Source organism: Triticum urartu, chromosome 4 (assembly GCF_003073215.2).
Source record: "Triticum urartu cultivar G1812 chromosome 4, Tu2.1, whole genome shotgun sequence".
In the NCBI taxonomy this organism is placed as follows: Eukaryota; Viridiplantae; Streptophyta; class Magnoliopsida; order Poales; family Poaceae; genus Triticum; species Triticum urartu.
Window position 1 is genome coordinate 414,109,911 of NC_053025.1, and position 23,252 is coordinate 414,133,162.

Consider the following 23,252-nt stretch of genomic DNA (forward strand, 5'->3'; position numbering starts at 1 on the left):
TTTCCATTAATTAATCCTATTTTATTGCATAGCCTGCCATTGTTGCTACAACTATTGATACCTTACCTGCAATCCTAAATGCTTAGTATAGGATGCTAGATTGTCATCAGTGGCCCTACATTCTTGTCTATCTGCCATGCTATACTATTGGAACATGATCACTCGGGAGGTGATCACGGGTATATATTATATACTTTATAATATTACATGTTGTGACTAAAGTCGGGTCGGCTCGTTGAGTACCTACAAGTGATTCTGATGTTGGGGGTTGAAGGAGCAGGTGGTTCCACCCAGGTAGTGGTGGGCCTGGGTTCCTGACGGCCCTCGACTGTTACTTTGTGGCGGAGCGGCAGGGCAGGTTGATACCACTTAGTAGAGTGGTGGGCCTGGCCCTGGTCGGCGTTCACGGTTACTTCAAAATAACACGCTTAACGAGATCTGGGTATTTGATCTGAGTCTGGCCACTGGCCTATACACACTAACCAACTACGTGGGAACAGTTATGGGCACTCGACGTCGTAGTATCAGCTGAAGCCTTCGTGATGTAAGCGACTGAGCAGCACGCGCCGGGTTGGACTGGAACGCTTGCTCTTGTATAAGGGAGGCTAGGTCTGCTCGCCGGCCGCGTACGCAACGTGCATGTGTGCAATGGGCGATGGGCCCAGACCCCTGCGCCATAGGATTTAGACCGGTGTGCTTACCTCTCTGTTGTGCCTAGGTAGGGCTGCGACGTGTTAATCTTCCGAGGCCGGGCATGACCCAGGAAAGTGTGTCCGGACAAAGGGGATCGAGTGTGTTGGGAAATGTGGTGCACCCCTGCAGGGAAGTTAATCTATTCGAATAGCCATGATCTTCAGTAACAGGACGACTTGGAGTTGTACCTTGACCTTATGACAATTAGAACCGGATGATTAATAAAACACACCCTTCCAAGTGCCAGATACAACCGGTGATCACTCTCTAACAGAGCAACGAGGGGAGGATCACCGGGTAGGATTATGCTATGCGATGTTACTTGGTGAACTTACCATCTACTCTCTTCTTCTGCTGCAAGATGGAGGTTACCATAACCATAGTCTTCGGTAGGACTTGCTATCCCCCTCTTATTCTGGCATTCTGCAGTTCAGTCCACATATGTTACCCCTTTTCCATTTGATACCAATGCATACATATGTAGTGTAGTTCCTTGCTTGCGAGTAGTTTGGATTAGTACTCACGGTTGCTTTGCTCCCCCTTTTCCCCCTTTCCTATACCCGATTGCTGCGACCAGACGTTGGAGTCCAGGAGCCAGACGCCACTGTCGATGACGACTGCTACTACTCGGGAGGTGCCTACTACTACGTGCAGGCCGCTGATGACGACCAGGAGTACTTTAGGAGGATCCCAGGCAAGAGGCATGTGCCTCTTTCGATCTGTATCCTAGTTTGTGCTAGCCTTCTTAAGGCGAACTTGTTTAACTTATGTTTGTACTCAGATATTGTTGCTTCCGCTGACTCGTCTACGATCGAGCTCTCGTATTCGAGCCCTCGAGGCCCCTGGCTTGTAATATGATGCTTGTATGACTTATTTTATTTGTAGAGTTGTGTTGTGATATCTTCCCGTGAGTCCCTGATCTTGGTCTTACAAATTTGCATGTATGGTTAGTGTACGATGGAATCAGGGGCGTCACAGTCTTCTTCTTGAAGATCCATTTATTCTCTATGGCTTGCCGATCATCGGGCAAGTCTCCAAAGTTCACACTTTGTTCTTATACATGGACCCCATCTCAGATTTCATGGCCTCAAGCCATTTTGCCGAATCTGGGCTCATCATCGCTTCCTCATAGTTCATAGGTTCGTCATGGTCAAGTAACATGACTTCCATAACAGGATTACCGTACCACTCTGGTGCGGATCTTACTCTTGTTGACCTAACTTGATCAGAAGTTTCATGATCATCATCATTAGCTTCCTCACTTACTGGTGTACGAATCACTAGAACTAATTTCTGTGATAAACTACTTTCGAATAAGGGAGTAGGTACAATTACCTCATCAAGTTCTACTTTCCTCCCACTCACTTCTTTCGAGAAAAACTCCTTCACTAGAAAGGATCCATTCTTAGCAATGAATGTATTGCCTTCGGATCTCTGATAGAAGGTGTACCCAACAGTTTCCTTTGGGTATCCTATGAAGATACATTTCACAGATTTGGGTTCGAGCTTATCCGGTTGAAGCTTTTTCACATAAGCATCATAGCCCCAAACTTTAAGAAACGACAACTTGGGTTTCTTGACAAACCACAGTTCATAAGGTGTCATCTCAACGAATTTCGATGGTGCCCTATTTAACATGAATGCAGCCGTCTCTAAAGGATAACCCCAAAACGATAGCGGTAAATCAGTAAGAGACATCATAGATTGCGCCATATATAATAAAGTGCGGTTACGATGTTCGGACACACCATTACGCTGTGGTGTTCCAGGTAGCATGAGTTGTGAAACTATTCCGCATTGTTTCAAATGAAGACCAAACTCGTAACTCGAATATTCTCCAACATGATCAGATCGTAGAAACTTAATTTTCTTGTTACGATGATTTTCCACTTCACTCTAAAATTCTTTGAACTTTTCAAATGTTTCAGACTTATGTTTCATCAAGTAGATATACCCATATCTGCACAAATCATCTGTGAAGGTCAAAAAATAATGATACCAGCGATGAGCATCAACACTCATCGGACCGCATACATCAGTATGTATAATTTCCAATAAGTCTGTTGCTCGTTCCATTGTTCCGGAGAACGGAGTCTTAGTCATCTTGCCCATGAGGCATGGTTCGCAAGCATCAAGTGATTCATAATCAAGTGATTCCAAAAGCCCATCAGCATGGAGTTTCTTCATACGCTTTACACCAATATGACCTAAACGGCAGTGCCAAAAATAAGTTGCACTATCATTATTAAACTTATATCTTTTGGCTTCAATACTATGAATATGTGTATCACTACTATCAATATTTAGTAAAAATAGACCACTCATCAAGGGTGCATGACCATAAAAGATATTACTCATATAAATAGAACAACCATTATTCTTTGATTTAAATGAATAACCATCTCGCATCAAACAAGATCCAGATATAATGTTCATGCTTAACGCTGGCACCAAATAACAATTATTCAGGTCTAAAACTAATCCCGAAGGTAGATGTAGAGGTAGCGTGCCGACGGCGATCACATCGACTTTGGAACCATTTCCCATGCGCATCGTCACCTCGTCCTTAGCCAATCTCCGGTTAATCTATAGCCCCTATTTCAAGTTGCAAATATTAGCAACAGAACCAGTATCAAATGCCCAGGCGCTACTGCAAGCATTAGTAAGGTACACATCAATAACATGTATATCAAATATACCTTTCACTTTGACAATCTTCTTATCCGCCAAATACTTGGGGCAGTTCCGCTTCCAGTGACCAGTCCTTTGTAGTAGAAGCACTCGGTCTCAGGCTTAGGTCCAGACTTGGGCTTCTTTACTTGAGTAGAAACTTGCTTGCTGTTCTTCTTGAAGTTCCCCTTCTTCCCTTTGCTCTTCTTATTGAAACTGGTGGTCTTGTTGACCATCAACACTTGATGCTCCTTCTTGATTTCTACCTCCGCAACCTTTAGCATTGAGAAGAGCTCGGGAATTGACTTATCTATCCCTTGCATATTATAGTTCATCATGAAGCTCTTGTAGCTTCGTGGAAGTGATTGAAGAACTCTGTCAATGACACTATCATCAGGAAGATTAACTCCCAGCTGAGTCAAGTGGTTGTGGTACCCAGAAATTCTGAGTATATGTTCACTGACAGAACTAGTCTCCTCCATCTTGCAGCTACAGAACTTATTGGAGACTTCATATCTCTCAATCCAGGCATTTTCTTGAAATATTAACTTCAACTCCTGGAAGTCCCAGTTCATATGCTCCATGACGCTCAAAACATCGTTGAAGTCCTAGTTCTAAGCCGTAAAGCATGACACACTGGACTATCGAGTAGTCATCAGCTTTGCTTTGCCAGACATTCTTATCATTGTCAGCAGTATCTGCAGCACTCTTGTCACCCAGCGGTGCTTCCAGGACGTAATTCTTCTGTGCAGCAATGAGGATAATCCTCAAGTTATGCACCCAGTCCATGTAATTGCTACCATCATCTTTCAACTAAGCTTTCTCTAGGAACGCATTAAAATTCAACGGAACAACAACACGGGCCATATATCTACAACAACATAGACATGCAAAGTACTATCAAGTACTAAGTTCATGATAAATTAAAGTTCAATTAATCATATTACTTAAGAACGCCCACTTAGACAGACGTCTCTCTAATCATCTAAGTGATCATGTGAACCATATTAACTAAACCATGTCCGATCATCACGTGAGATGGAGTAGTTTTCAATGGTGAACATCACTATGTTGATCATATCTACTATATGATTCATGCTGGACCTTTCGGACTCAGTGTTCCGAGGCCATATCTTCATATGCTAGGCTCATCAAGTTTAACCCGAGTATTCTGCTTGTGTAAAACTGGCTTGCACTCGTTGTATGTGAACGTAGAGCTTATCACACCCGATCATCACGTGGTGTCTCGGCACGAGGAACTGTAGCAACGGTGCATACTCAGGGAGAACACTAATACCTTGAAACTTAGTGAGAGATCATCTTATAATGCTACCGACATACTAAGAAAAATAAGATGCATAAAGGATAAACATCACATGCAATCAATATAAGTGATATGATATGGCCATCATCATCTAGTGCCTTTGATCTCCATCTCTAAAGCACCGTCATGATCACCATCGTCATCGTCTTGACACCTAGATCTCCATCGTAGCATCGTTGTCGTCTCGCCAACTATTGCTTCTATGACTATCGCTACTACTTAGTGATAAAGTAAAATTACATGGCGATTGCATTTCATACAATAAAGCGACAACCATATGGCTCCTGCCAGTTGCCGATAGCTTTGTTACAAAACATGATCATCTCATACAACAATTTATATAATCACGTCTTGACCATATCACATCACAACATGCCCTGCAAAAACAAGTTAGACATCATGTACTTTGTCGCTGCAAGTTTTACATGGCTTCTACGGGCTTAGCAAGAACCGTTCTTACCTACGCGTCAAAAACCACAACATGGTATAGTGATTGCTTTTTGATCTTCAGAAAGAACCCTGTTCATTGAATCTGATTCAACTAAAGTTGGAGAAACAGACACCCACTAGCCACCTGTGTGCGAAGCACGTTGGTAGAACCAGTCTCGCATAAGCGTATGTGTAATGTCGGTCTGAGCCGCTTCATCCAACAATACCACTAAATAAAGAATCAACTAGTGATGGCAAGCAATATGTATATACCCACGCCCACAACTCCTTTGTGTTCTACTCGTGCATATAACATCTACGTATAGACCTGGATCGGATGCCACTGTTGGGTAACGCAGTATTCCAAAAAAATTATATGGTATCTAAACAGTCTTGATCCAATTATATGGTCATTGAAGGAGTTGTTTAGCGCAATGAACCATGCAACCAGACTAGACGGCTTGAATGCCCTCTCTTAGCCATAGGAGTTTTACAATAAAACATAGGCACAACCCGTGGTATACGAACCAAAGTGCTGTCAGCGTGTGATCGGGAAGTACTGATCCTTCACGTAATGCAGAAAAATCTCCAACGATTTGAGACCTCCGGACAGCGGACCGGCTCTCGCCGCATCATGACAGTCAATTTTTGGCTTTCTCTACTAAGGTGCTCATCCGTTTTAGACCAGGGCACAATCGCAGTATTTCTCCCTTTACTACCCTAGCCGATGTAGCAGAACATAGGGTGGCAAGCACAGGAGCCGGGCAACCCAACTATTGACCAAAGACATGATTCGGAGCCAATGCATATAAGAAGTGTTCGGACTTTTGTTGCCGTAATGTGGGGTGCTATAAAGCCCCTGGCAAACATCAAAACGTACCAAAGTGTACGGGTGCTACCTGATGGGGTTAGCCACAGGGAAACTAAAAAAAAGAAAAGAGAAAAAAGAAAACAGAAAAGATGTAAAGGTCAAAAGCTGGGGCTCCTACAGCTCCAGCTACAAGCTGTTTTCATTGTAATGTAATTAGTACGTCAAGGCGCATTGATACAAGTAGTGCAATAAGCAACAAGCTATTTAACATGTCGAAACCAGGGGAGAGCTGCATGTGGGTCCTAGAAGACAGCTAGAGTTATCATTAACGGAATCACCTAAAAAGTCCATGTATGTCTGCTCTCCTCGCCATCTTGGTGTATTTATCCTTCAAGAGGACCAATAACTAGACCACCCGATGGGGCCTGGAGGATTAAAACCTGCAAGACAACAAGCAGAAGTGAAAGTATGTGTGTATCTGATGTCGGTTGAGGCGTGCCGTGGATTACAAGCTAGCTATGCCTCCGTCAATGCCCATGGAATTTTGAGTGCGTAGTTATGTATGTGTGGCGCGCATGCCACCGCTTGATCGGGACTGAGACGGAGGCCGGATTGCTAGTCAAGCTCCTGACAAGCCGAGCTCTCCTACTGCAGAGTAGTTCGGGCCCTCTTAAGTGTGTCCGAGGGCTCGGCAGCTGAATGAAGGTTCTGCTCGAGAAGGCCGCTTTGTACTTCTGCTGCTAGGGCAGCTGTGTGTTCTTCTGTACGGAGAGAGCATTCTGTATTGCCATTGACTGTTATGACGCCGTGTGGGCCAGGAATCTTGAGGTTGAGATAAGCATAGTGTGGTACTGCGTTGAATCGAGCAAACGCAGTTCGTCCGAGCAGTGCATGATAGCCGCTGTGGAATGGGACGATATCAAAGACTAACTCCTCGCTTCGGAAGTTGTCCGGAGATCCGAAGACAACCTCTAATGTGATTGAGCCCATACAACGGGCCTCTACGCCTGGAATGACTCCTTTAAAGGTGGTCCTTGTAGGCTTGATCCTTGATGGGTTAATACCCATTTTTCGCATTGTGTCCTAATAGAGCAAACTGAGGCTGCTACCGCCGTCCATAAGGAGACGAGTCAGGTGGAACCTATCAATTATTGGGTCTAAGACCAGTGCGGCTGAGCCTCCGTGACGGATACTGGTCGGGTGATACCGGCAATCAAAAGTGATCGAGCATGACGACCATGGATTGAATTTTTGGGCGACTGGCTCTATCGCGTAGACGTCCCTGAGCGCACGCTTGCGCTCCCTCTTGGGGATGTGGGTAGCATATATCATGTTCACCGTTTTGACCTAAGGGGGAAAATTCTTCTGTCCCCCTATGTTCAGTTGTCGTGGCTCTTCGTCATCGTCCTCGCATTGCGATCCCTTTTCCCTGTTCTCGGTGTTTAATTTTCCGGCCTATTTGAAAACGCAGCACTCTCTATTTGTATGATTAGGAGGCTTGTCGGGGGTGTCGTGAATCTGGCATGGACGATCAAGTATGCGGTCCAAGCTGGATGGGCCCAGATTGTTCTTTCGGAACGGCTTCTTTCGCTGACCGGAGTTAGAGCCACTGAATCTCGCGTTGACCGCCGTATCCTCGGTGTCGTCACTGTTGTTTCGGCTCTTGTATCTATTGCGTCAGGACTTGTCTTTGTTTCTTTTAACTTCAGGGGTGCCGACGTCGCTTGCATTGTGTTTGGTACGGGCCAACCAACTATCCTCGCCCGCACAAAAGCGGGTCATGAGTGTCGTGAGGGCCGCCATGGATTTTGGCTTTTCTTGGCCGAGGTGGCGAGTGAGCCATTCGTCGCGGATGCTATGCTTGAAAGCTGCTAGAGCTTAGGTGTCCGGACAGTCGACAATTTGGTTCTTTTTAGTTAAGAACCTTGTCCAGAATTTCCTGGTGGACTCTCCGGGCTATTGAACTATATGGCTTAATTCATCAGCGTCCGGAGGTCGAAGATATGTACCTTGGAAGTTGTCGAGGAAAGCCTCTTCCAAGTCCTCTCAGCTGCCAATGGAATTTTTAGGCAGACTGTTGAGCCAATGCCCAGCTGGCCCTTTGAGTTTTACAGGGAGGTATTTTATGGCGTGGAGGTCATCTCCGCGGGCCATATGGATGTGGAGAATGAAGTCCTCGATCCACACCGTGGGGTCTGTGGTTCCATCATATGATTCTATGTTCACGGGCTTGAATCCTTTTGGGAATTCGTGATCCAAGACCTCATTAGTGAAGCAATGAGGGTGTGTGGGGCCTCTATATCGGGCCATATCGTGACATAGTTCTGATAGAGTCCGTCTGCGGTGTCCAGCCCATGCATGGGTTTGTCACGTCCGAGTAGGTGGCCGTTGTCGCGTGTCGAGGCGCGTCCTCGCGATCCGTAGATTGATCTGGTATGTCCTCCTTTATTGTTCAGGTTCTGATGGAGGTCATATGTATGGTCGTGGGCTAATTTACCTCTACCTGAGTGGTGAGGCGGGGCGGGCTGGTGTTCGACATGAGTTGTCGTTTTGTCTCGACCACGTGGTGGTCGGTTGGCCGTATTGTGCGATGGTGGTATGTACTCCGGCGCCTCCTCGTCAAACTGAGGTAGCAATTTGCGCTTTGGGTAGCTTTCGGTTGGGCGCTTGAGGCCGTATTCTTAGGCTGCTAGGACAACAGTCCATTTATCATTGACCAGATCTTGGTCAGCTTGAAGCTGCTACTGCTTCTTTTTCAGGCTCCTTGCTGTGGCTATTAGCTGGCGCTTGAAGCGCTCTTGCTCAAGTGGTTCCTCGGCCACAATGAAGTCTTCTGTGCCGAGGCTCACCTCATCCTCGGAGAGCGGAAGGTAATTATCGTCCTCCGAATCTTCGTGCCTATCCTGTTTAACAGGGCTAACCTGCTCATCTTCCCATTCATCTTGTTTGTTTGCTTTATCGACGGGGTCTTCGTTGTCTTCGACACCTTTCAGAGTGTCATCTTCTCCTGTGCCGGTGTTGCTGTCTTTACTATGGCATGACTTAGAGCGGCGCTGCTGACGCTGGTGCTTGGACTGTATTTCGGAAGGTTTATCCTCATCTGGGTCTTCCTTATCGCCGCCGCTGTGCTCCTTTCGTGCATCCACCATGTATACGTCATACTAGGAAGTGGCCGTCCAGCGTCCGGTGAATGGTGGGTTCTGGGTCTCTTCTTCTTCGGCATCGTCGTCCATATCATCGATGTCCTCGGAGTCATAATCAAGTTCGTCGGTCAAATCCTCGATCGTGGCTATAAAGTGGGTGGCGGGTGGGATGTAAAATTCTCCATCGTCAGCCCCTAGTTCGAGACGGATATATTTCGGCTGAGAGTCCTCCGCCAAGGACAGGTTTTTCAATGAGTTTAGCACATCGCCCAAAGGAGAGTGCTGGAAGATGTCTGTGGCGCTGAATTTGAAGATCGATAAACGATCAAGCTCGGCGTCCGCTGGCTCGCACGATTCGGAACCTATGGCTAGAGACGAGTCCGGCATTCCGGTGGCATAGGCATCGTGTGAGACCAGGGCCATGTGCGGCTCCAACGCCATGGAATCTTCGGCCTCCAAGGTGGGGTTAATCCTCCCGTCTTTGGATGGCGCGGCCTGCTCCGGCTCTAGGGCCAGAGCGATTACAGGAGTGATCTCCTGGATGCGGCCCGATGGAAGATTTAGGTTATGATCATCGGGGTGACCGGGAGCGGGCGCCGCGGTCTCGAATCCGGCAAAGATCAAGTCTCCACGGATGTCCGCGACGTAGTTCAAGCTCCCGAATCTGACCTGATGGCCAGGGGCGTAGCTTTCGATCTGCTCCAAATGGCCAAACGAGTTGGCCCGCAGTGCGAAGCCGCCGAACACGAAGATCTGTCCGGGGAGGAAAGTTTCTCCGCAGACATTGTCATTATTGACGATTGAAGGGGCCATCGAACCTTTCAGCGACAGCATAGAGGAACTCTCAATGAAAGCACCAATGTCGGTGTCAAAACCGGCGGATCTCGGGTAGGGGGTCCCGAACTGTGCGTCCAAGGTTGATGGTAACAGGAGACAGGGGACACGATGTTTACCCAGGTAATACTGCTTGATTGATCTCGATGAATATGAGTATTACGAGAGTTGATCTACCACGAGATCGTAATGGCTAAACCCTAGAAGTGTAGCCTGTATGACTACGGTATTGAGTATATCCTTTCCGGACTACACCCTCTGGTTTATATAGACACCGAGGGGATCTAGGGTTACATAGAGTCGGTTACATAAGATGGAATCTTCATAGTTGTTCGCCAAGCTTGCCTTCGACGCCAAGGAGAGTCTTATCCGGACATAGGTACAGTCTTCGGTCTTCATATCTTCACAGCCCATCAGTCCGGCCCATAGATAACAGGCCGGACGCCCGAGGACCCCTTAGTCCAGGACTTCGTCAGTGCCCCTCCCCCGTATATAAAGGAGTGGAGTACGGGAGGGTCGGCCCTCATAGGGCGCGCCCAAGGGGGGAGTCCTACTCCCTGTAGGAGTAGGTTTCCCCCTTTCCTAGTAGGAGTGGGAGAAGAAGGAAGAGGGAGAGAGAGGGAAGGAATGGGTGGCCGGCCCCCACCCAATTCAGATTGGGCTTGGGGGGCGCGCCCTCCACTGCCCGCTCCTCCTCTATCCCACTCAGGCCCAATAAGGCCCATTGACTCCCCGGGGGGTTCAGGTAACCCCCCCCCCTGCAGTACTCCGATAAATGCCCGAACTCATCCGGAACCATTTTGATGTCCAAACATAGCCTTCCAATATATCGATCTTTATGTCTGAACCATTTTGAGACTCCTCGTCATGTCCGTGATCACATCCGAGACTCTGAACTACCTTCGGTACATCAAAACACATAAACTCATAATACCGATTGTCATCGAACGTTAAGCATGCGGACCCTACGGGTTCGAGAACTATGCATACATGACCGAGACTCACTTCTGGTCAATAACCAAGAGCAGAACCTGGATGCTCATATTGGTTCCTACATATTCTACGAAGATATTTATCGGTCAAACCGCATAACAACATAAGTTGTTCCCTTTGTCATCGGTATGTTACTTGCCTGATATTGGATCGTCGGCATCTCAATACCTAGTTCAATCTCGTTACTGGCAAGTCTTTTTACTCGTTCCGTAATGCAACATCCCGCAACCCGCTCATTAGTCACATTGCTTGCAAGGCTTATAGTGATGTGCCAACAATCGAAGTGACAAATCCTAATCTCGATATATGCCAACTCAACAAACACCATCGAAGACACCTGTAGAGCATCTTTATAGTCACCCAGTTACATTGTGACATTTGGTAGCACACTAAGTGTTCCACCGGTATTCGGGAGTTGCATAATCTCATAGTCATAGGAACATGTATAAGTCATAGAGAAAGCAATAGCAATAAACTAAACGATCATAGTGCTAAGCTAATGGATGGGTCAAGTCAATCACATCATTCTCTAATGATGTGATCCCGTTCATCAAATGACAACTCATGTCTATGGTTAGGAAACTTAACCATCTTTGGTTAACGAGCTAGTTAAGTAGAGGCATACTAGTGACATTCTGTTTGTCTATGTATTCACACATGTACTAAGTTTCCGGTTAATACAATTCTAGCAAGAATAATAAATATTTATCATGATATAAGGAAATATAAATAACAACTTTATTATTGCCTCTAGGGCATATTTCCTTCACTTCGGCTTGACGTCAAAGACCTTTAGCCACAAGCCGAAGTGTGGCCGGACTCGCAAGAAGGCCTCGCAGATGATGATGAAGGCCGAGATTGTTGGGGAACGTAGCATGCAATATAAAAAATTTCCTACGATCATGCAAGATCTATCTAGGAGATGCATAACAACAAGAGGGGGAGAGTGTGTCCACGTACTCTCGTAGACCGAAAGCGGAAGCGTTAGGTTAACGCGGTTGATGTAGTCGAACGTCTTCACGATCCAACCGATCCAAGTACCGAACGTACGGCACCTCTGTGTTCAGCAAAATTTCAGGTCGATGACGTCCCTCGAACTCTTGATCTGGCAGAGGGTCGCAGGAGAGTTCCGTCAGCACGACGGCATGGTGACGGTGATGGCGATGTGATCCGCGCAGGGCTTCGCCTAAGCACTACGACACTATGACCGGAGGAGTAAACTGTGGAGGGGTGCACCGTACAAAGCTAAGAGAACAGTTGATGTGCCTTTAGGGTGCCCCCTGCCCCCATATATAAAGGAGAGGGGGAGGAGGTGGCCGTCTAGGAGGAGGCACACCTAGGGGGGAGTTCTACTAGGACTACTCTCCTAGTAGGCTTCGCCCCCCTTCCTTCCAACGGAAAGGGGGAAAGGGGAAAGAGGGGAGAGGGAGAAGGAAAGGGGGGCCGCGCCCCCACCCCTTGTCCAATTCGGATTGGGCAGGGTGTTCTGCCTCCCTCTCTCCACTATGGCCCATGAGGCCCATTAACTTTCCTGGGGGGTTCCGGTAACCTCCCGGTACTCCGAAAAATCCCCGAACCTCTTCAGAACCATTCCAGTGTCCGTATATAACCTTCCAATATATCAATCTTTACCTCTCGACCATTTCGAGACTCCTAGTCATGTCTGTCATCTCATCCGGGACTCCGAACAAACTTCGGTCACCGAAACACACAACTCATAATAAAAATTGTCATCGAACGTTAAGCGTGCGGACCGTATAGGTTCGAGAACTACGTAGACATGAACGAGACACATCTCCAGTCAATAACCAATAGCGGAACATGGATTCTCATATTGGTTCAATCTCGTTGCCGGCAAGTCTCTTTACTTGTTCCGTAATGCATCATCGCTCAACTAACTCATTAGTCACATTGCTTTCAAGGCTTATAGTGATGTGCATTACCGAGAGGGCCAAGAGATACCTCTCCGGTACATGGGGTGACAAATCCTAATCTTGATCTATGGCAACGCAACAAAAACCTTCGAACACACCTGTAGAGCATCTTTATAATCACCCAGTTACATTGTGATGGTTGATAGCACACATCGTGTTCCTCCAGTATTCATGAGTTGCATAATCTCATAGTGAGAGGAATATGTATAAATCATGAAGAAAGCAAAAGCAATAAAACTAAATGATCATAATGCCAAGCTAACGGATGGTTCGTGTCCATCACATCATTCTCTAATGATGTGATCTCATTCACCAAATGACAACACATGTCTATGGTCAGGAAACTTAACCATCTTTGATTAACGAGATAGTCAAGTAAAGGCATACTAGGGACACTCTATTTGTCTATGTATTCACACATGTACTAAGTTTTCCGGTTAATACAATTCTAGCATGAATAATAAACATTTATCGTGATGTAAGGAAATATAAATAACAACTATATTATTGCCACTAGGGCATATTTCCTTCAGAGATATGGAGGAAGGAATTCGGGGCCAGATCATGAAAATCCAGTCCGTAGAAGAACATGAGCCCCCTAATGAAGGGGTGGCACGGGAAGCCCAACTCCCGGATGAAGTGAGGGATAAACACCACCCTTTCGCCTGCTCGAGGCGTGAGGACGGTCTGGCCCTCCTCCCGCGCCTAGAGAGCAACTCCGACCGGAAGGTAGCCGGCACGCTTCAAATCCTCGATGTCGTCGTCGGTGATGATTGAGGCCTCCCACTTGCCTCCGGCACCAGATCCCACCATCGCTGGAGAGTAGGAGTGGCTCGAAGGGGTTTCTCTGTGCAAGAATGGCACGGGGCGCTGGAGCTCCGAAGATTGGGAAAGGGATGGTGTGAGGAGGGAGAAGGCGTATGCTGATAGCGATGGCCGTTCCCCTTTTCATAAGATGCCGTGGATACCAATAGTCCTTTAACTATGCCATGGGCCACACCACTTCCCGATATAATCGCTGCGTTATGGCGTCCAAAGCATTGACCATATCCCTTAAAAAATGGGCACGATCTCCATCTCGATAGGACGTGTCAATGGAGGGGCTGCCTCGAGCCGCAAATCGAGCCATTGCAACGGTTCGATGACTATGACTGGGTGTGATCTTTCGCCGAAAATTTGTCAGGTGAAGGAACTTTTCACACTTGGGAGGTTGGCCTTAAAGGCTAAGTAACGCTTGTAGTTCGAATTCCGAACACTGCCTGGTTAACACATAAATGAACTGAGTAGTTCTTGGAACCTCATTGAAGGACTTTACGCCCAACATAAAGAAGGATATGAATTCACCTCGCAAGCCGGAGGGTTCCGGTATATCAAGACCTCAGAAGGCGATGTGGCGCCGACATTGGAAGGTAGTTCGGGTGCTAGTGAGGGACTCATGGATTAGGGGGTCATCGGCCTACCAGTCTGTCCCTCATGGGCCGGACTATTGGGTTGTGTTGAAGCTAAGAGGCAGAATTATGAAGAGACCCCGTATCGGGACAGAAAGCTTTTTGGTGCCTTGTTATACCCTCCAAGTCAAGATAAGAATCATCATGTTATCCTTCCTTTGTAACTGACCATGTGTAACCCTACCCTTGGTGTCTATATAAACCAGAAGGTTTAGTCCGCAGAAGGGAAGAACAACAACCATCATCGTAATCGTTTATGGTTTAGTTCATGTAATCTTGTGGTAGATCAACTCTATAATCCTCATATACATAAGCATTATCATCAAGCAGGACATATGGTTTTACCTTTTAGAGAGGGCCCGAATGTAGATAAACATCGTGTCCCTAATCCCATGTCCCCTATTGGTCCAAAGTCCACAGATCGGGACCCATTACCCAAGATCCGCTAGTTTTGACACCGAAAACCAATTTGTACTCCAGTAGCCGCCATGGCACCACCTTGCACTAACCAGTCACCACACGAACTTGCGCCACTAGATCCACCAACCACCGTCAGGTGACCTGCAGACCTCGCCCACCAGCAGACGCCAGATCCATAACATCCCTGACCAAGACCGTGTGCACACACCACATCGCGCCTTGCCAAGCACTCCGCACGCCTCCCAGCTGAACAACTCGTTGGGACAAAGCGCTACCCAACTGTGTTGCTAGCCGGGTCAGATTAAGCGTCTAGACCCAGCTGACCACACAACGCCGGAAGGAAACGCCTCGCCACTGCTCTCCTCAAAAGCATGGCTATATTTTTCACCAACTAGCTCAGGCTAGAGCGAGGGAAGGATGGATTAATAATGGGAGGTGGATTCTAGGTCGGAGTCGCCGCCTGTGTCGACTAGCGGGAGCAACATGTTTTCCCTTTCTACATCACGAGTAATAGTGCATGTGCTATGCACATTAATATTAGACTAGTAAGCATGCACGTGAAATTCACGTGCATCGACAAGATGAGACATTGTCCCATAAAAATAAAAGACAAGACTTCATGCATGCCTGCCTTGGCAAAGACGGCATACTTAGTGCATGCTGATGCGTCTTTGTATCCTGATGAAGCATCAAAATATTACTCAGGGAAATACCTGCAAGTGTCATTGTCTGCTGGGCCAGCTCGTTCGAACCAACTATTTCCTCTTTCTTTTCTGATATTGATTTACAAGAGTTTGACTTAGGTTCTTGTGTTGTGAATTTGATTTTGTGCTTGTGTTAGACAAGTACAGTAGGAGTACATCATAATCATGTTGTAATAAGATGGATATGCTTCATAGCTAACTGTCAGCCTGAGTTTGTAAAGATTTTTCTTGTCCATAGGTTTTACATGTCAAGTTGCAATAAGATGGATATGTTTCATATCTAACCGTTGTCTGATTTTCAAAAGGATTTACATCCATCTGTTGTCGTGCCCACGACATGAACCAAAAACAAAATTGATAGTTCAAATGAAAATACAACCTTTTGTAGCAAACTAACTCAAGTGGAAATTAATAAGAAATTCACATATGAAGCAGATGTCTAAAAAATTACATGATGCAGTCGGATCATCTTCATCAGCTTTAAAGGTATATCCAGCACCGGCTTCCACATTTCATATGACTTGTAAGTAGGAGCATCAACATTTGGACATATATTTAACAACTACTCCCTCCGTTCCATATTACTCGTTGCTGATTTAGTACAACTTTGTACTAAATCAGCGACAAGTAATATGGAACGGAGGGAGTAACACATAGTAAATTAAACTACTCCCGTCCGCCTGCTTGTGCATCTCCAGGCTACCAAATTTGATGAAGAAAATCAACTGTAAAGAACAGTGTCTCGGGCCTGCTCTCTAGTGTTCCAACTCCATTCTTAAATATCTATTTGGCCAAAATCTATGTAGCTCCTGGGCATGGTTTCTTTTCCTAGATATTGTTCACTTTTAACATTTTACATATGTATACATGGTATATCACTGGACATAGCATAACAATATTCCCCAAGATATGTGTTGATGTGTTTAACTCTCTTCCTTCTACTGGCATAATGTGAGAAAATTGCATGGTTCAGAAAAGTGATTCTTTAAGGGGATCTTCGTACTCCATATCTAAAACTGATATCAGTGTTCCTATACATCGCATATTAATTTTTACTTATATCATTCAGCGATGTAAGGTTTTGCAATTATATGTCAGTACATTCGTCGTACTGAACCAGTATAGAAAAAAACCAACTCCTTGGATAGCTTAGAACTTGTATCATTCACACTGTGTAGGTGCCTTGCATCTCTGGGTCTACATTTAATTGTTGAGGTCCTTTCGCAAAACACAAAAGAGAACAAATACAATTAACTATCATTGCAACGCGGTGCGTTGAGCGCACCATGCGCGTGAAGGGGCCACGAATGGACGACGGAGGAAGGCGCTCATACAAATTGGCCTTCCAGATTATAGAAAATTAAGAAATCAGAGCATACCCCAACTCGTGGCATTCTATTATCCTATAGGAACAGGTTCCCTTTAACTTGTGGCATGCAACAAACTTAATTAAAACATGGCATCATGGCCAACTCTTTGGTCTTACTTTGATAAGTAAAATCGATTACTTAACATGGTGAGATTTGGCAATGACTTTAGAAGCTTCACCATGTCAACAGTTGGAGTTCGTGCTCCTGGAACATTCGCACATGGAACAAGTGTTAAAAATCAGAATTTAGTCCAAACAGTCTTATTAATCCATCATCTACAAAGACGGGAAAAAGAAGTGCCATGATCAGTACAGCTGAAACTTAGAACAATAATGCTTCCAACGAAGTTGAGAAAGCAAAACATCGAGGGAAAAAGTACAATCTTGTGTAAGAGAAGCAAGCATGACATGAACAGAACTAACCAAATTCTAGAAGGTGTCATCTTTAGGACCAAATTATAGAGGAATAAAATATAATAGAAATTGAACACCATGTAATATCCTGTTCAAATCATAAATAAAGGGAGGGACATGTTGTGTGCATAGGGTAGAAAGCAATCAGTGACCTGAAAGCACCTCAGAGTAACTGCTCGCTAGTCGCATCTACATTCCCTCAATCCTCAACCATCTGCCGCCATGCATGTACATCACCTAAAATAAATCAAATTTGTCATAGAACATAAACTATATCATACGGAGAGAGAGCATCCTAAGTTGCATTCCAATGATACATTCCTACCTGGCAGGATAACATTCAAAGAAACATATACTGAATTAATCTCATAGAAATTCAGAGAAGCATGTACTGAATTAAGCCTCACGGGAAAGGATGCCGCTTGGTGGCTAAGGCCTCAAAGTGGCGGCGATAGCGGCGAGTGATTATGATTATGAGTAGAATAAATCAACATAAACCATATGGTAGGAACTTACGAAGCAAATGAGTAATGGGATAGAATGAATGTGGAAATCTCTATAGTAACAAGTTCACCCAATGCACCGTTTATCTGTTTCAAGAAGAAAATGGTGAAATAATTACAACTGAACGGAAGAGAAAATGCATCGATATAAAGGAATGCCATTAAAGGTCCAGACAACAAAATTGATATATTTATTTTGCATGCTTTCTAGAGAGAAAATACTTAACTAAAATATGAATGTTTGAACCAAGCATAGTTAACAAAATGGTGATGATTATGTAATAATCAATTGCATATGATGGAGGTTATGTAATAACCAACCTTGGCACAAGCACAAGAACGGCAATGTCCATGACAACAAGAGGAAGAGAGAGTCCAAAAACACCAAGACGAACAAGATGCCGAGGCATAGAGTCAAGAACAACAACGATGAGAAGCTCAAGCACTTGAGGCGCAACATGCACTCCATGACACAAGTCGCGCTGTCGCCGACCGGGACCAACATACGCGTCAGCCAGAAGAAGCACTTTGTGACGAAATTCAAGCGAGGAACTACCAAGCACGAGTGCACCAACACGTCCCACAAGATCCTCGACAAGAACCCCAAGTTCACCAAGAGCAACTTGACAATGACAATCCTCCACAGCAAGCAACATGAGGTTAACAACCCTCCACGTCAAGGGCGTCATCATCCACGACCCCAACACAACGGGGAGCAACACTATGGAAAGCTCCAATTGACCATGCCCAAGTTCAACGGAAGCAATGATCCTAAAGAGTACCTTTCATGGGCATTGAAGGTCGACAAGATCTTTCGTTTGGACAACTATGAAGAAGAGAAGAAGATCGCCATGGCATCCCTTGAGTTCCAAGAATACATCCTCATTTGGTGGGAGCAAGTCATTGAACACCGTGAGGCACGAGGTGAACCACCAATCACAACTTGGGCACAAATGAAGGATGTCATGAGAGCATGTTTTGTGCCAACCTACTACAACCGCGACCTCTTTAAGAAACTCCAACTACTCAAGCAAGGAACAAAGAGTGTTGATGAGTACTACAAGGAAATGGAGATTTCCATGATATGAGCTAATGTCACGGAAGATGATGAGCAAACTATGGCACATTTCTTGAATGGACTCAATCATCTTATCAAGAAGATAGCCGACTTCCAACCTTACTCAAACCTCATCGAGCTAATGCATCAAGCTACCAAGGCGGAACGGCAAGTGCAAGACAAATTCAAGTACGCCAATTACTCCTCAAAGAGCTATGGTTCTCCAACACCCAAGCTTCAACGACTCCAACACCTTCTACCTCAACCAAGCCTTCTACAAGCACCAGCGACAAGTCAAGTTACAAGAAGACTTCGACAACGTCAAGTATTCCTCCTACTACAAGCTACTTCAAGCCGAGAGCTTCACCATCTATAACTCCAACCGACGGGACCGTCAAGACAAGTTCAATCAAGTGCTTCACATGCGGCGGCCGAGGCCACAAGTCCTTTCTGTGTACCAACAAGCGCACCATGATCCTCAACGATGACGGAACATATGACTCCATGAGTAAAGAGGACATGGAGGCCCTTGAACAAGTGGCCATGCACCGGCACGTGAACAAAGATGAAGATGATCAAGTCTTTTGTGACAAAGATTTGAACCCCGCTCTCATTGTCTCCAAGGTCTTGACACTTCAACATCAACAAGATGAAGACCAAAGATGTCATATATTCCACACTAAGGCCGGCATCAATGGAAGGTCCGTGAAAGTGATCATCGATGGAGGGAGTTTCCATAACTTGGCAACTGAAGAGCTATGCTGCAAGCTCCAATTGGTCAAGATGAAGCACCCACACCCCTACAAGGTTCAATGGCTAAGCTACTCTGGCACTATCCAAGTCAAGCATATGGTGAAAGTTTCCTTCAAGATCGGAGCATACGAAGACACTTTGGAGTGTGATGTCATTCCGATGTCTGTTAGCCACCTCCTTCTTGGACGACCATGGAAATTTGACCGAGGTGTCATCCACAATGGGCGAATAAATCACTACAGCTTCAAGATTAAGGGAAATGAGTATGTGCTATGACCTATGTCTCCTAGCCTATTGATCGCCGACAAGCAAGCCACCATCATGGAGAGAATAGTGAGAGAGCGAACCACCTAAAAGAGAGTGAGCGCCACAAGCCCAATTTGAGTGCCTCCACGATAAGCGACAAGAAGAACTTAGTGCTATTTTCCACCAAAAGTGAGATGAGAGAAGTGTGTGAGAACCCATCAAGTTTCATGCACTATGTCCTTTTGTGCAAGGACGGGACACCAAAAACTAACACCTCTCACAATCTACCTTCAGTGTTATCTTCTCTATTGCAGGAATTCCAAGATGTATTCCTCGACGAGCTACCATAGAGTGCCCCTCCACTACGAGGCATCGAACACCGCATCGACCTCATCCCCAAAGCACCTCTTCCTAACAAGGCTCCCTATCGCGATAATCCCAAGGAAACTAAGGAGATCCAATGGCAAGTACAACAACTCATCGACAACTGCCATGTACGCGAAAGCTTGAGCCCATGTGCCTTGCCGGTAATCCTTGTTCCCAAGAAAGATGGTACATATCGCATGTGTTCCGATTGTCATCCTATCAATGCCATCACCGTGAGTTATCATTACCCCATTCCACTCCTAGATGATACCCTAGATGAGCTTAGCGGAGCCGCAATTTTCTCTAAGATTGACCTTAAAAGTGGCTAGTACCAAATACGCATCCAAGAAGGTGATGAATGGAAAACCACATTTAAGACCAAATTTGGCTTATATGAATGGCTTGTTATGCCTATGGGTTTATCCGAAGCACCCGATACCTTTATGCGAGTCATGCATTTTGTTCTTAGGCCTTACATTTCCATATTTGTTGTGCTCTACTTTGACGATATTCTTGTCTTTAGCAAATCTCTCAAAGATCATGTCACCCATCTTAGAACCGTGTCGCAAACCCTTAGGAAAGAGCGCCTTGATGCTAATATGGAGAAATGTCTTTTTGGTGTTGATAAGCTTGTTTTCTTGAGTTTCGTTGTGTCTTCTAAGGGTGTTCATGTAGATGAATCTAAGATTAATGCTATTAAAACGTGGCCCTAACCAACCAACTTGCAACAAGTGCATAGTTTTCTTGGCTTAGCTAGATTCTATCGTAGATTTGTGAAGGATTTTAGCACCATTGCTTTACCTTTGCATGCCTTTAGTAAGAAAAATGAACCTTTTGTTTGGGGACCATCTCAAGATACCGCATTCAATGAGCTTAGGAATTTGCTTACACATGCTCCTTTTCTTGCTTTACCCAACTTTGATAACCCATTTGAGATTCATTGCGATGCTAGCGGTTATGGCATAGGAGGTGTGTTAATGCAAGAGAAGCACCGCATAGCTTAATTTAGCGAGAAACTTTCCAGAGCGCAACTTAAATACCCCATCTATGAAAAAGAGCTATATGCTTTAGTGCGAGTCTTGCATGTTTGGGAGCATTATCTCCGCCCTCATGAGTTCATTCTTCACACCGATCATGAAACACTTAAGTATCTTAAGGGTCAAACTAAGTTGAACAAGCGTCATGCTAAGTGGAGTGAATTCATTGAGTCATTTCCTTATGTCATCAAGTACCTCAAGGGCAACGAGAATGTTGTGGCGGATGCGCTTTCCCGTGGATGCATGCTTGTATCCCAACTTGAATTGACTTTCATTGGCTTTGAGCACATAAAAGACTTGTATGCGCATGATCCTACTTTTTCTATTCCATATGCCAAATGTTGGACGCATATGTCTTGGGAATGATATTACATCAAAGATGGTTATCTTATGAGAGCTAACAAACTATGTATTCCAGAGTATTCTCTTCATTTGTTACTTTTGCAAGAATCCCATGGAGGATGACTAATGGGACAGTTCGGATGCGACAAGACATTTGCGACGCTATCAAAGAACTACTTTTGGCCCAAGATGTTCCGCGGCCTCTCACACTTCACCAACTGATGGTCTACATGTCGCAAAGCTAAGTCTAAAACTCAATCCCATGGTCTATATATGCCACTTCCTATTCCACACCACCCATGGTAAGATATTAGTATGGACTTTGTGCTTGGTTTGCGTAGAACTAGGAATGGCAAAGATTCCGTGTTTGCTGTTGTGGACTGATTCTCTAAGATGGCACATTTTTACCATGTAACAAGATAGACGATGCTTCACATGTTGCAAATATTTTTTGTAGAGAAATCTTGAGCCTACATGGAGTGCCAAAGACGATTATCTCAGACCGTGACATCAAGTTCTTGAGCTACTTTTGGAAGACCTTATGCGCCAAGCTCAGAATCAAGATCTTGTTCTCTTCGGCATACCACCCACAAACCGATGGCCAAACAGAGGTCACGAACCGGACACTCTCCACTCTACTACGCTTGTTGATCAAGAAGGACATCAAGGATTGGGAGGAGTGTCTACCCATCGCCGAGTCCGCCTACAACCTCGCAAGACACTCTACTACCAACAAGTCCCCCTTCTAGGTCGTCTACGGTTTCAACCCGTTTTCCTCATTGGACATTCTTCCACTACCACTACAAGAGCTCTTCATCATGGACGCAAGTGCACGAGTGACCTACCTCAATAAGATACATGAAGATACAAGGCACACCATCGAGCGCCAAGTACAGCGACTCACGACTAAGCTCAACATCAACAAGCAACCCATGGTATTAAACATTGGAGATATTGTATGGCTACACCTCCCCAAGTAACGCTTCCCCAACAGATGCAAGTACAAGCTACGACCACGAGCCAACGGACATTTCAAGGTGCTCGAGCACTACAACAACAATGCGTACAAGATCGACTTACCACGTGACAAGTACTCCGTCAGCGACACCTTCAATGTCAAGGATCTCTCTCCCTACCATGGTGATGAGGCTTTCGATATGAGGTCGGATCTTTCCCAAGGGGGGTGATGATGCGGAGCATCCCAAGGTCATCCCCATGGACCTACCTACATCTCCGACAACACCACTTCGACCAATGAAAAGAGCTCGAGCAAAGGCTATTGAAGATAAGGTGAACACGCTCCTCTCCAAACTACCACTTTCTACATATGAGATATGGCTACTACCTCAAGTGGAGATACTATGTGTGATCAGGTCCCAAGATGACAGCCACAGAGTAGCTACACCCAATGTACAAGACGGCATGGACAGAAAGTACAAGAACCAAGAGAGGAAGCTCCCTGAAGTTGATAGCCACCGGACGTCCGACGCCTAGAGCATCCACGAGTAAGCCCAAGTTCCTCCCAGCGAAGACTCCAGCATTCGTAAAACCAACAAATACTGGACGACCAACAACCCCCAGCCACGTGACGACCGACGCCCTCCCGAAATCCGACACCTGTGGGGTCGAGCCAAAATGCTAGAAGTCTGAGACCCACCGGACGACCAACGCCTTGGATGTCTGACCCCAACCGAAAATCCGACGGGTGCTCGACCGACCGAAACGTCGGAAGTCCGACCCTCACCGGACATCCGAGCGCCTG